Here is a 13,260-nt window from a genome sequence, read left to right as displayed (position 1 = left end):
TTGACAAGAGATTTTCACATACTGAGGTATATGAGGTAACTCTCTGTGGTCAAAACTGATCCAATTTGAACTAAAAAGCCTGACTTATGACCTATCAAGCATAGATTGTACATCTGCTTAACAGTTAAAGTAAAGAATACACTCTCTTAAGATAGGAATGCCTACTTCCTCTTCTGTGCTCTATTGATAATGCCCAGACTGGTCCCTTTCCTGACATCAGGGTCATGTGGACCTGCTGATTTGCAACTAAATACCTCTGAAACTTTGATGAAAATGTGTTCTGGATGTGTTTAATGTATGTTCTTTGTCCTAAAAAGATATAAAACTTTACTGAAAACCATACTTCTTCAGAATACTTTCTAAGGCCTTCTAGAGTTATACTCCTCACTCTTGCTCAAGAAAAACTCACCTTATTTCTATTATCTACATAATGATTCTTGGTTATTTCGCCTTGACATTTCTTGACATAGTGCAGCAGAATTTCAGAAAGACCCATTGGAGACCAACTGGAATCTACTTTGAACCAGTGCTTGGTATCACGTGGGCCCATTGAACCCCTCCAGCTTCACAGTATTCTTCAGGTGTCCCCAGTGAGCTCTCCTGAAACCTGGATGTCCTTATTTAAGTCATAGGTCCTGACTTTTACTTGAGCTGTTTTAAGTCTTAAGACTATGTGTCTTAAAAGGATACTGGTACATTTCCTATGTAAGAAGAGCATAGGGAGAATTTCCTAGTCTAGAAGAGCTTAGAGGGGACTTTGGAGTGAAAAGGAAAGGCTGATTTTTTAAATTTGGATTTAAATTGGAAAGAATTGTGTCTACGAATTCTAAACAAATTGTTTAATAGCAACATGAGAGAGTAAGAACTCATTCAGCTCTGAAGAGAAGGGAGACCAGCTTCTCTCAGCTGTAAGACATTCTCAGATGACTGAGGACCTAGTGGGAGTGTCTGAGGTTAAGCCTCAAGACATGCAGAGGTCCCACAGGGAATTCTATTGTGATCTTTCACTTTAAGTAATTGATGGCTCATCTGCAGAAGTGCATATGAGGGTTGGTAGCCTATGAGGTCCAAACCCCAGCAATAGTTTTAGACTGCTGGGAGGAGAAACCAAGACATGTAGGAGAGAACTCACAAGCTTTTTAGGGAGTAACACTAACAGGCAGCCCAATTTTGACCCACTACACTGCCCCTAGGAATTGTTCAGACTTTATAGTAAAACAAAACTAAAAGAAAATGGGAAATAATGCTTTTAAAAGCTGACTAGTCCCTGAACAAGCAGCCTTCCCCTGGAACTCTGGCTGGCTTCATGTACAATATGTACGGTAGGCCAGATATTTGCAAGTGCTTAACAAAATGGGAATAACTATGAATAGTTGTATCTTTGGATCAAGATAACCCAGGATAATTTAACATTACAGTAGCCAATTTGGGGCTACTTTGAGCCTCCAAAACTTTTATATTGGCCACTAGAAAGAATATTCCAGTTAGATAAGATGATTTAGGAAGTGCATTTATTAAGTCATGGCTTTAAGGACACCCTTATAGTCTTCGAAGGAGGACCCAATATGAACCCCTCCCAGGGTTAAGGAGACTGAGAGATATTCTGGGAAACTGCTACCCTTAAACAACCAAAGGGAAACTTAAAATTAAAAATTAATGGAGTTGTTTAATGCTGCCAGGAATAGTTACTGTTTGTTCAGGCGGAAACCTGACAAGATATTTGAAAGGATTTAATAACTTATGATCAGAAATTTGGCCAAACTAGAAACTAATATTCAAAACCTGATAGGAATTTTTACACCTTCTTCCCTAAATTAAGATAAAACTAAGTACCTAGAGAGAAAGCAACAAATTAAGGAAAATGTAATTGGATGAGTATGTCAGTCCTTTGATAAGTAACTAACCTCCCCTTTTTATCTCAGAAAAAACCCCCACAAACTTGTGACCTCTTTGGGAGATATTATCTACACTATCCCAGATTCCTAAGTCTGGAAAAAAAAAAAAGAAGAGAGTTGGGGGTAAGAAGCTCTTGTAGATGCAGACTGCTATGAAAGCACCCTTGCCCAAAAATCTAAGGAAAAGATTTTAAAACAGAGTATATAAAATCTCTGTTGCCTCTGTCTATGTGTTTATGTGTTTGTGTGTGTCTATATATATGTTATACATGTAATATTTTTCTAGCTGTGGATGGTATAATTTCTAAAGCAGCTGTACTTAATTTACTTAGAGTAAGCACTTACATAAACTATTTCTAAACGTAATAAAAACTAACCCAAATGTCTTTCAAGTTAACATGATATGAAATAATCTTTGATAAATGAAAGTGTGTTTAAGTTTATTGGTTTGATTAAGAAAAGCATGTCCTTAAAGTTATCAACATCGAATATGATGCAGACATGCAGCTTGGATTTATTATTCAAATAGGCTCATGTATCTCTGTTACAAAATTTTCCAGCAAAATAGCTCAGAATGAGTTGATTTTGTATGATGTTTCATGAAATTTTTGTAGGCCATATAAACATAATTATTGGAAATTAGTAAATTCAATAGATGTAAAAAGATACAAGTTTTTGGTGAGCTTTTTAACAATAATTATACGCTATGGTGTATGTACTTACAATAACTTCAAAACCTTTTAATGACTTAAAATCTTAGAATTTTGGTTAAATTAAGTTAAACTACAGAAATTTACTGATTGTCTAGGTCATTTCCACATAAAATAAAATATTAGACATTAATTACTAAATATAGGTTTATCTACTTTTGGCTTCTTATTACAGAGAAACTAAAAACGTTTGGGTCTGTTAGTAAACAAGTCTTATATTTTATTAAAAGATTGATATATGAAGTAGCTTGCTTCTAGAAATTCCAAAATATGTTTATGAATTTCCCAAGTCACAGAATGCTAATGTAAAAGACAGTTTATAATTGCTTACTTCTTAGTTTCCACTAAATATTAAGACCTGTAAGGGTTAATAATTCTAATTAATGTACATGATTAAAGCTACCAAAATTTAATAAGGAAAAACTCTTTGTACTCAAGGAAAGTAAGATGTATGTTTTCAGTAAAGAAGATATAAGGAAAGGAAATAATTCTGTTGGTTTTGTTAAGAAAGATAAATTTGTCCTAAAGTGCTGGGGGTAAAAAGAAGACATGGGACAAATTCCAAATGTAATAAGAAAATTATAGAAGTTTTGTGAAAAAGAAACCTTGAGAAAACAGTTTTATTCATGGTCAAGCTGGCTAAGATTGGAATAAATTTAAGTAAATGAGTTTTAATATCAAAAGTAAGCTGATGCAAAATTAGAATTTGGTTTTCTCTTAAAAAGATAATTTTCCTGGACGTTTAGCCTGCTCTTGATAATGAGATTATAACAGGTTTTTCTTTATTTTTGAGAAAATCAAGGAAAAGGACAGAAATTCTATGTTTTGTCCAAATGATTTCTTATGTTCTAAAAGACTGAAATTTCTCTATTACAAGGAATTATGGGGTTTTTTAAAACTGTCTGTCTTTAGCATCTGTTGTCACTTTTGGTTAAATCGATAGTAAACATTATTTCATAGTGACCAGTGTTTCAGAGTGACACAAGATCAGCAAAAACCTGATCTTGTTTGACCAAGTGTTTTAAAACCTTTTGATATTTTTGATAAGCTCCCCAAAATTCAAATCCTAAATTGTCTTTCTTTTAACTGTAAAATAATTTATTTGAGAATTTTCAGAGGGCCCCTGGGACTGCTCAAAGAAATTTGTTCTCCCTATAAAGAGGGAGATACTGAACTAATTAGGCTTGTTGGGTGTGCTAAATTGCATGGGAAGCTTTGTGAAGTAAATGATGACAAGCCTTCTTAGGTTATATCACATAGGTAAATATTGTTCACTATCTTAACCCTGCTACCCTACTTCCAGCACCAGAGGGTGAAAACAACCATGAGTGCATTCTATTATCTAATCTGGTTTACAGATGGGTCTTACTTAAACAAGGATATAATCAAGTTGGATATGCTGTCCAGTCTCAAGAATGCCCATCACTTTCTATTAACTCTGCTAACCTAGTAAAATATTTCCTTCTACAAGTTCAAGAAATTGCCAAGGAAGAAGAGAAACAAAGGTGGCAACAAAAAAGGGGAATTTTTGACACCACCACATAGATGTAGTTAGGGCCTGATAACCAACCATAGTGCCTATTGGGACACAATAGTGGTTGTCCACTCTTTGCTGGATCAAGGCATTCTTGCCTGATCAAGCAGTAAAACCAGCCTAATCCTCACTATGTCTCTGATTTTTTGTTTGTTTTTCATCAAAGTTCAGCACTCACCATCATTTTGCCAAATCTAATGATCAATTGTCAGTTCCCACATTAAACAAATACTCAGCCACATTTGGCATAAACATTTCCTCCTCCCTGATGTAGTTACTTCTTTCCTCAGATCTTGGACACATGCCCTTCTGGGGTTTACTTTTTGTTCCACTGGTTGCTTTTTCTCAGTTTCCTTTGCTGGATCTTCCTTTTCCCAACCTCTGAATGTTTGGGGTGGGGGGGAGCCTTGGATCTCTATCCATGGTCCACCAAACCAGGCCACTATTTGGAGCTGGAAGATAGAGTAAGAACATAAGATCTTTTCTTACTGTGTTCTGAGCCTGAGACTATAGGAATGAGATGGTCACTCACCAGCATAGGACCAGGCTTTTTGTGACTCTACAACTGAAAAAAGAGATATGAGTGCTCCCTGCCTAGAACTAGACAATTCTTGGCCTTTTTTGTGTCCTGGAAGCTTTCCCTTCCCCTCTTTGGTGCCCTCTTCACTCATCTCCAGTACTTGTCTGGCTGCCTCTCATCATGTTCCTCACAAAGATGTGTCCAAAGACAGAAAGGCCAGAGGAAATAGACTCTTCTATTCCACCCTTCTAGTTCCCTGAGCATGGGCTTAAACTCCTCCAGAAGCTCTTTACTAATCTCTTCTAAATTAGATGACTTTGTGCCTCAGTATCTGAAAGGCATGAGTACGTGCAAACACATGTGAAGGCTACCATTACGTGGGACACAGCCCTGGACACAGGACAGAAGTGTGCTGGATTCACCCTTCTCTTCACATGATCACAATCCACTCACTCCCCTGATTAGGCACTTGATTGCATCTTCTCCTTCATCTTTTCCAAGACCTAATACAGAGTCCTGCATGCAGTGTGGCTGACTGCCTAGAAATCTGTATCTTTGACTTAGTTAGCCTCAGCAGGAAGCATCTGTTTCTTGTGGGTAACGTGTCACCTCTTGCTGCTGTTAGGAACTCCCAGGAACACAAATGTTTTTTATAGCTTTACCTGGGGACCTGCTCATGTGTTCCAGACACTATCGCTTATCATCTACCAGCTCACAGTTTTCTCTTTATCTCCATATGTTATTATCCACAACTCATTAACCATGAAACCCAAAGCCAGTTAACTAATTATTCAATGTATCTAATTCCACATCTGTAGGGTGGGGATAGTCCAGCACTTGCTTCTTAAGTCATATGGGTGGACTTAGAAGAGCACTGGCACATATTACCCCTCCATGAATGTCATTGTCTCCCATTTTGAAAGATTCATTCATGACCTTTGTACTGTTGACTCCCAAATCTACCTCCCCAGGAGACAGTATCATAAAGTGCCTGCTGTGGGATGGGAGTATTAGTCCAAATGTGAAGGGGAATCTCTGAAAAATTTGGCATGAGAAAATGTTTACACTGAAAATAGTAGTAGGGCAAGTTCATGGGGAGATCAGAGGCAGGGATGCCATTTACATTGTATTCCCTTGTTTGAAATCATGCAATTGCTTCCCATTATACTCAGAAGAAAATCCAAATTCTTTCACTGCACCATGAACCTGCACCTGATCTGGCTTTCCCTATTTCTCTAGTCACACTCACTCTCTTTCCTGCCATCTTTTGGCTGCTCTGAGCTTTTTTTCTGGTTCCCAAACCCAATTCCACCATAGTTCTTTGCCTTTGATGCTCTTTCTCACAGGGTGTAGTGAGAGGTCTGACCTTTGATGGGGCTCCTGGAATATTTGGAAGGCACCTAAAAGATGAAGTTGCTTTATTAAAAAAGTATAGATGAAAATTATCTTTAACTTAAACAAAAATTATCACTTTAACATGCTAGACCTCAATATATTGCTGCAAAATGAGGGTAAGTATCTTTGCTGTGAGAATGTAAGGATACAGCATAAGTGAAAGTGTTTTGTAAACTATAATAATAGATGCACAAACCCACTCAAGGCCTTATTTTACAGAATCCTGAAACAGTGAGAAGTTGTAACTTGCTTAGGATGAACAGAGCCAGTCATCAGTAGCACTTATTTCCAACATGTGGTCTGCTGCTTTTAGTTAAAAATGTTCAAATAATATTGTAATGAATATATCAAAAATAAAAACAATACCTACACATTCATGGTAATAATTCAGTCTTTCATCTAATCAAATCATGTATTTCAATGTTCCTGATTCTTTCTGGAGTGTGTCCACTTGTAACTAAAGTAATAAAATTTTGAATACTTTAAATACTTTTTTTTTTCAGGCAAGTTTTACAATTGGGTACTGATGTATGTAAAGTCCAATATACTACCCTTTAAGTCATCATTTTAGATGTCTGGCTCAATTTCATGATCCTACTTCCTGGGTCTCAAAAATACATTCTGCAGATTTCTGGGGGTCTCTGTTACACTTTCAAGGAGTCTACAAGGTTAATACTATTTTCATAATAATGATACTAATAAGACATTATTTTTCATGTTTCTTCTCATTGTCCCACTAATGTAAAGTTTTCTAGAGCATGCATGACCTGTGATACCCCAACACTGAATACAGAGGCACATATGAGGATCTAGCCATCGTCTAGTAAGCCAGACGTTAGATTATTGTGAAAAGGATGCCACACTTCTGGGACAGGTCTTGAGCCTAGTGGTCAAGTTCAGCATGCTCTGCTTCAGTGGCCTAGGTTCTATTCCTGGGCACAGACCTACACTGCTCTGCCAGCTGCCATGCTGTGCTGGTGGCCCACATACCAAAAAATAATAGAAGAAGATTAGGCAGATGTTAGCTCAGGGCAAATTTTACTCAGCAAAAAAAAAAAAAAAAAAAAAAAAATCACAAGATTTACTTTGCTTTGGAAACAATAGTTATTTTTCAGAAAACATGTCTTTTGTATTAACCTATAATAGGTTTATTATTCTATTTTAATAGAAATTAATAAATATACCTTTGACAATTTCTCAGGTTCAATCTCTAATGCCATAAATATTGACAGATATGACCCAAATGAGCCAAAGCTCTTTGAGGTCCTCAATAATGTTTAAGTGTCTAAAGGCAGACTGAGGCCAAAAAGCTAGAAACCGTGGCTCTCCCAATTGAACCTGAACCTTGTAATCCATAAGGTCCAGTATCCACCTGCTCAGCTGTGACCTTAAACCTTAGGCCATACTCAATAACTGAGTACTGACTGCTTCTTTATGGTAGAGACATCCAAGCCAGGTAGGATCCAGATGTGTCCTCATCCTTCATTCTTCTTGATCCGAATTCTAAGCCTGGGTGCCTTTATTGTGTGGTCTGCAAAATGTAGGGGAGGGTTTAAAATGGACCATCAGGTCCTGAGACCCCTTACCTGTAAAGGTGGGGTTTAACCATACCCACAGCCTTGCCCTCTTGTACCTCCCTCGTTCTGCTTCCTCTATCTCTGACCACCATTTGTGATTTCCCTTCCCATCTTACATCCTGGTGTGTTCTGTTGTCCTCACCCCCAGCCCACAGTGTCTGATATCAACTCAAGTATCATGCTGAATGTGTCACTCTGATGTTAAAGCAGCAGATTATATGCTTGTCACTGTCTCACACTTTCTCTTGGCTGGGAGACATGTGGCAGCAGAGGTTTCCTGAAACAAGATCCTGCCCAATGATTATAAGGAAATGAGTTACTAAAGCAACAGGCTAATGAAGGAGAGATGGGGTTTGGGCCTGAGGAAGGTGTCTAGGGGGCTTCTGGGGGAGTTCTCTTATGTGACTAGAGGGAAGGAGGGCCCATTTTCCTTGATGGGGTGCTGTGCTGTGGTATTAGAGATGACCAGAGCTTCTCTACTGGGTCTGAAATCAGGGAATTGGTCCTGGTGGCCATGGTGGGTCCCTGTCCTGTGATGAACCAGGTCAAGCTCAGGCATCATGACCCCCTGGACTCTTGTGAAGGCTGGGAAGATGAAGAGGGGACTGTCATCAGAATCAAGCCTGAAGAAGGGTCTCAGAGGCCTGGGTAAGGTTGAACAGGGACATGTGTAGATGTGCAATTTGTCCCTCATGTTATAGGAGACATCTCTAGCTTCATAGTCCAGGAGGATGCCCACCCGGCGAAGGCTCTCTATCAGGAGGAGAATCTTCTCAGGAGAGGACAAGACTTAGTACTGGTTTCCAAACATCTCCAAGGTCCAGAAGCCATTCTGAGGAACCAGGAGGGCCTCCTCTTTCCTCTCAACACTGTTTCTACAAACCCCCACAGCCCACACCATCACATTTTCAACCTCCACCTCCCAGTAATGCCTCCCTGAGGAGAAGCTCTCCAGGCCCAGGACACAAGGCTGACAGTCAAATCTCTCTTGGCTGTCAGGCATGCTCTGCCTGCAGGGGCCCTGTCTCACGCTTCTCCAGTCCTCTGACAGGAAGAGCTCAGGATGAGTGGTGTCTGGGTCCAGGACCACATAAACTTCAGAGGAAAACTCAGGTTTTCCCAGGGTTTCAGGAGATTGTATGATTCCTAGTCCCCAGAATGGTCCCATAAAGTTGGGGAGAGATCCCCCAGGTGGCAGCCTTTTCCATGAAGGCCTCTTGACCCCAGGTCCCAGGCAGCTCCCAGCCTGAGTATGACTGAGGATGCACTTCTATTTCTTGAGTGACAGGAGTGTTGCCCCAGGTAGAGGATAATTGGGGCTCTAGGAAATGTAGAAAGTTTAGCAAATGAGGTGGAATTAATGCCTCACACTTTCTCTCAAGATTCTCAGATCTGCCTCCTTTTCTATTCGAGACATATGATCCCAGGGACTCTCTTTAGTTAGAGACTTTCCCACTTGGTTTAAACCAGCAAAGACACCCTATCTCTCTCCCCTGTGAAGCAATTAAGGCCAATTTCTCCCTGCAGGTTCCTGGGTAGTAAAGGGTCCTTCATTGATCCTCTGTGTTTGGCCAGTTTAACCAGATGAAACTGATTTAAATGACTATCAAGGGTACCGTGCAAAGGGTAAAAAAAGAGGGTAATGTCCCCAAAAGCCAATCAGCTACCTGAGAGGTGTGTATGTCAAAAGGTAGGTGGAACTATTTCCACCCAGTTTTGCTTTAACAACCTCGGGGTCTGCAATCTGCAACCATGACCTCTCTGGATACAGGAAATGCTTCAGACCCTGACATTCTGCAGACTCTCCCATCTGCAGTTATTATTACTTAGTCAATCTATATTTCTATTGTGTTAAAATGACTTTCTCCTTTCCCCAAGTTGATCTGTAGCTGCGACTACTTTGAAATTCAAAAGAGGAAGGAGGAAAGGTCCTGGTGCCATGGTATCTGGTAAAGCCTGGATTCTTTGTTGCTTTTGAGCAGATGGTGACAAATCATAAAATGCGAAGTGCTCATTAGGACCAGGCAAGTGGATTACCCGCTCTCCCACTTGCCCACTTCCCCTCCCCTCATAGGCTGCACACAGAACATCAGTGTTGTCTTGGAGCAGGAGGCATTTCTGGCACCTGTCTGTGCACCCCTGAGACAGGCTTGGGGAAGCTTATCGCCTTTCCCACACGTGGCTCTTCAACTGTGCAGTCTATACAATCTCTCAAGTTATAAATGGCTAAACTCGTATTGTCTCCTTTCAAATAATCCAGGATCCACAGAGCAATCACTACTAAAGTATAACCTTTGGAAAGATCCACTCTGTATGGTAGATCTCTGAACTCATGGACCAAATGATTCTATTTGGTGGCAAGTAAGCCATAGAGTTTATTGAGAGCTTTGAGGATTCTCTGACAGAAGATCTGGGATCCAGCATTGGGTGGGATACTGCTCGTGATCTAACACCAGCTCCCTATTGACACCCAGCTAGCCCCAGGACCCCTTGTTCCTCTCCTCTAATGTGACCTGTAGGTTGGCTAGTGGAGAGAAATCTCAGGAACTGAGGGACTCACCAGCATGTACAAGGGTTCTTCTCCATCCTGCAATGGGACAGACAGAGAGGTGAGTTTCATGAGATGATGGCTAACCAAGCAGAACACAAATTGTACTTGGAGTAGTTCAGGAAATGCTAAACTTACACAATTCCTCTTGAAATTGTTATGAGAAAAATAAACAAAAACAAATGAATGTCCTCGATAGAAAAACTAAGAGAATTTGAGTTTGTATTAAATTATGAAAGACTGACCCTTTCTATGAACACCACCATCCCCCCTCCCCACTTCCCAGGGAATTGTCAAGATACAGAAATGATATATGATTAGGTGACTGAAGATCATCAGTACTGACTTAGCTTTACTTTTGTTCAACAATATAGTGCTCCATGTACCAGGTGAGTGGATGCAACACTTGCAGAATGGATGCAAGTAAGTCTGAGGATGAATTACTGGGATGTGAGAGTTCCAAGCCCTTCCTCTACCTCTATTCATTTCCTCTCTCTGTTTCCCAGGTTTCTAGCTGTCAGAGCTGTGTCCTTTGTGTGACAGTGAACTTTCCTTTGACAGTGACATGAATCTACTCTTTTATTTGGTGTTTCTTTTTCCCTTCACACTCTTTTCCAAGTTCTGTATGTGCAATATCTTTCTCTTCATTTTCAACCTCTTTTTCCCCTGACAGAATCTCTTTTTCCCTGTGGATCTTGATAAGACAGATGCTCTCAGTAATGAGGAGGAGCAGAGTAGGCAGGATGACAGCCAGGACCACCATCCAGGGTGATGTGCTGAGAATAAAGGATTCTGAAAAGGGAGCCAAAAAAGTCCCATTTAGTGAGAAAAAGGAGACCTGAGATGAGAGCTCCCTTCAGGACTCCTATCTAAAGAGCTCCCCCAGGTCCCTGCTCTGCTGGCTTCTCTCTCAGAAACCCCAGATAGAGAAACGGTCACCCCACAGTTATTGTCAGGGCTGGGGGCCCAAGAGACAAAAAGCAGAAACACCTGGAGTCACTGTGAGAAGGACCAGGGTGAATAAAGCTAACCAGACATGCTGGATCATCATGTCCACGACCCTGGGACAAGCCACCATCCCTTCTTGCCTGGAATATTGCAATGCCCTCCTCCTGCTTCTGCCCACACCCTCTGCAGTCCATCCTCAGCACAGCAGCCTAAGTGTGATCATGTTATTTCTTTGTTCAAAATACTGCAATGTTTCCTATCTCACTCAGACTAAAACCCAAGCCTATTTTTGGCCCATATTGCCCTATATAGTTGGGACCTATTGTCTGTGAATATATCTGCTCCAACTCTCCTTGCACTCAATCCATTCCAGCCATAGCTGCCTCTTGGGGTTCCTTGAAACTGACAGACAAGTTCCTGTCTCAGGCCCTTTGCATATGCTATTCCTGCTACATTGCTGGCTCAGTCCTCAAATATCTGCACGGCTCATTCCTCACTTGCCCAAGTGCCATCTTTCCATGAAGCCTTCCTTGACCACAGTATTTATATTTATAACTCTCTCATACCCCATAGCACTCCCTATCCCCTCCTTGATTAATTTTTTCTACAGTACGTATCACCATCTGATATAATCCACAGTTTAATTAATGATTTCACTCCTTGTTTTAAATACTTCATTTATTGCCCTCTGCTGCTATAGAATGTGAATCCCACGAGGGGCTCCTGCATTTTGTTCTACTTATTATTATTATTTTTTTTATTAATGTTATGATAGATTACAACCTTGTGAGATTTCAGTTGTACATTTTTGTTAGTCATGTTGTGGGTACACCACTTCCCCCTTTGTGCCCTCCCCCCACCCCCCCTTTTCCCTGGTAACCACCGATCAGATCTCCTTATCAATATACTAACTTCCACCTATGAGTGGAGTCATATAGAGTTCGTCTTTCTCTGACTGGCTTATTTCGCTTAACGTAATACCCTCGAGGTCCATCCACGTTGTTGTGAATGGGCCAATTTTGTCTTTTTTTATGGCTGAGTAGTATTCCATTGTGTATATATACCACATCTTCTTTATCCAATCATCAGTTTCTGGGCATGTAGGTTGGTTCCACATCTTGGCTATTGTAAATAATGCTGCGATGAACATAGAGGTGCAACGGACTCTTGAGATTTCTGATTTCAGGTTCTTAGGATAGATACCCAGTAATGGGATGGCTGGGTCATAGGGTATTTCTATTTTTAACTTTTTGAGAAATTTCCATACTGTTTTCCATAGTGGCTGTACCAGTTTGCATTCCCACCAACAGTGTATGAGGGTTCCTTTTTCTCCACAACCTCTCCAACATTTGTTGCTCTTGGTTTTGGATGTTTTTGCCAATCTAAAGGGTGTAAGGTGATATCTTAGTGTAGTTTTGATTTGCATTTCCCTGATGATTAGCGATGATGAACATCTTTTCATGTGTCTCTTGGCCATATTCATATCTTCTTTTGAGAAATGTCTGTTCATGTCCTCTGCCCATTTTTTGATCAGGTTGTTTGTTTTTTTGTTGTTAAGCAGTGTGAGTTCTTTGTATATTATGGAGATTAACCCTTTGTCGGATAAGTGGCTTGTAAATATTTTTTCCCAATTAGTGAGCTGTTTTTTGTTTCAATCCTGTTTTCCCTTGCCTTGAAGAAGCTCTTTAGTCTGATGAAGTCCCATTTGTTTATTCTTTCTATTGTTTCCCTCAACTGAGGAGTTATAGTGTCCTAAAAGATTCTTTTGAAACTGATGTCAAAGAGTGTACTGCCTATATTCTCTTCCAAAAGACTTATTGTCTCAGGCCTAATCTTTAGGTCTTTGATCCATTTTGAGTTTATTTTGGTGTGTGGTGAAAAAGAATGGTCGATTTTCAATCTTTTGCATGTGGCTGTCCAGTTTTCCCAGCACCATTTGTTGAAGAGACTTTCTTTTCTCCATTGTAGGCCCTCTGCTCCTTTGTCGAAGATTAGCTGTCCATAGATGTGTGGTTTTATCTCTGGGCTTTCAATTCTGTTCCATTGATCTGTGGACCTGTTTTTGTACCAGTACCATGCTGTTTTGATCACTGTAGCTTTGTAGTATGTTTTGAAATCGGGGATTGTGATTCC

At 40.2% G+C, this 13,260-nt stretch overlaps 1 pseudogene; it reads right to left on the bottom strand.

The window, feature by feature from the left end:
• Positions 1-8,028: 8,028 nt before the first annotated feature.
• On the bottom strand, positions 8,029-10,971 carry LOC124234024 (butyrophilin subfamily 2 member A2-like; annotated as a pseudogene).
• Positions 10,972-13,260: the final 2,289 nt, after the last annotated feature.

This window comes from Equus quagga, unplaced genomic scaffold (assembly GCF_021613505.1).
Source record: "Equus quagga isolate Etosha38 unplaced genomic scaffold, UCLA_HA_Equagga_1.0 64843_RagTag, whole genome shotgun sequence".
Classification (NCBI taxonomy): Eukaryota; Metazoa; Chordata; class Mammalia; order Perissodactyla; family Equidae; genus Equus; species Equus quagga.
The sequence above is the reverse complement of the archived record's forward strand: the minus strand, read 5'-3'. Positions and strand labels throughout refer to the sequence as shown.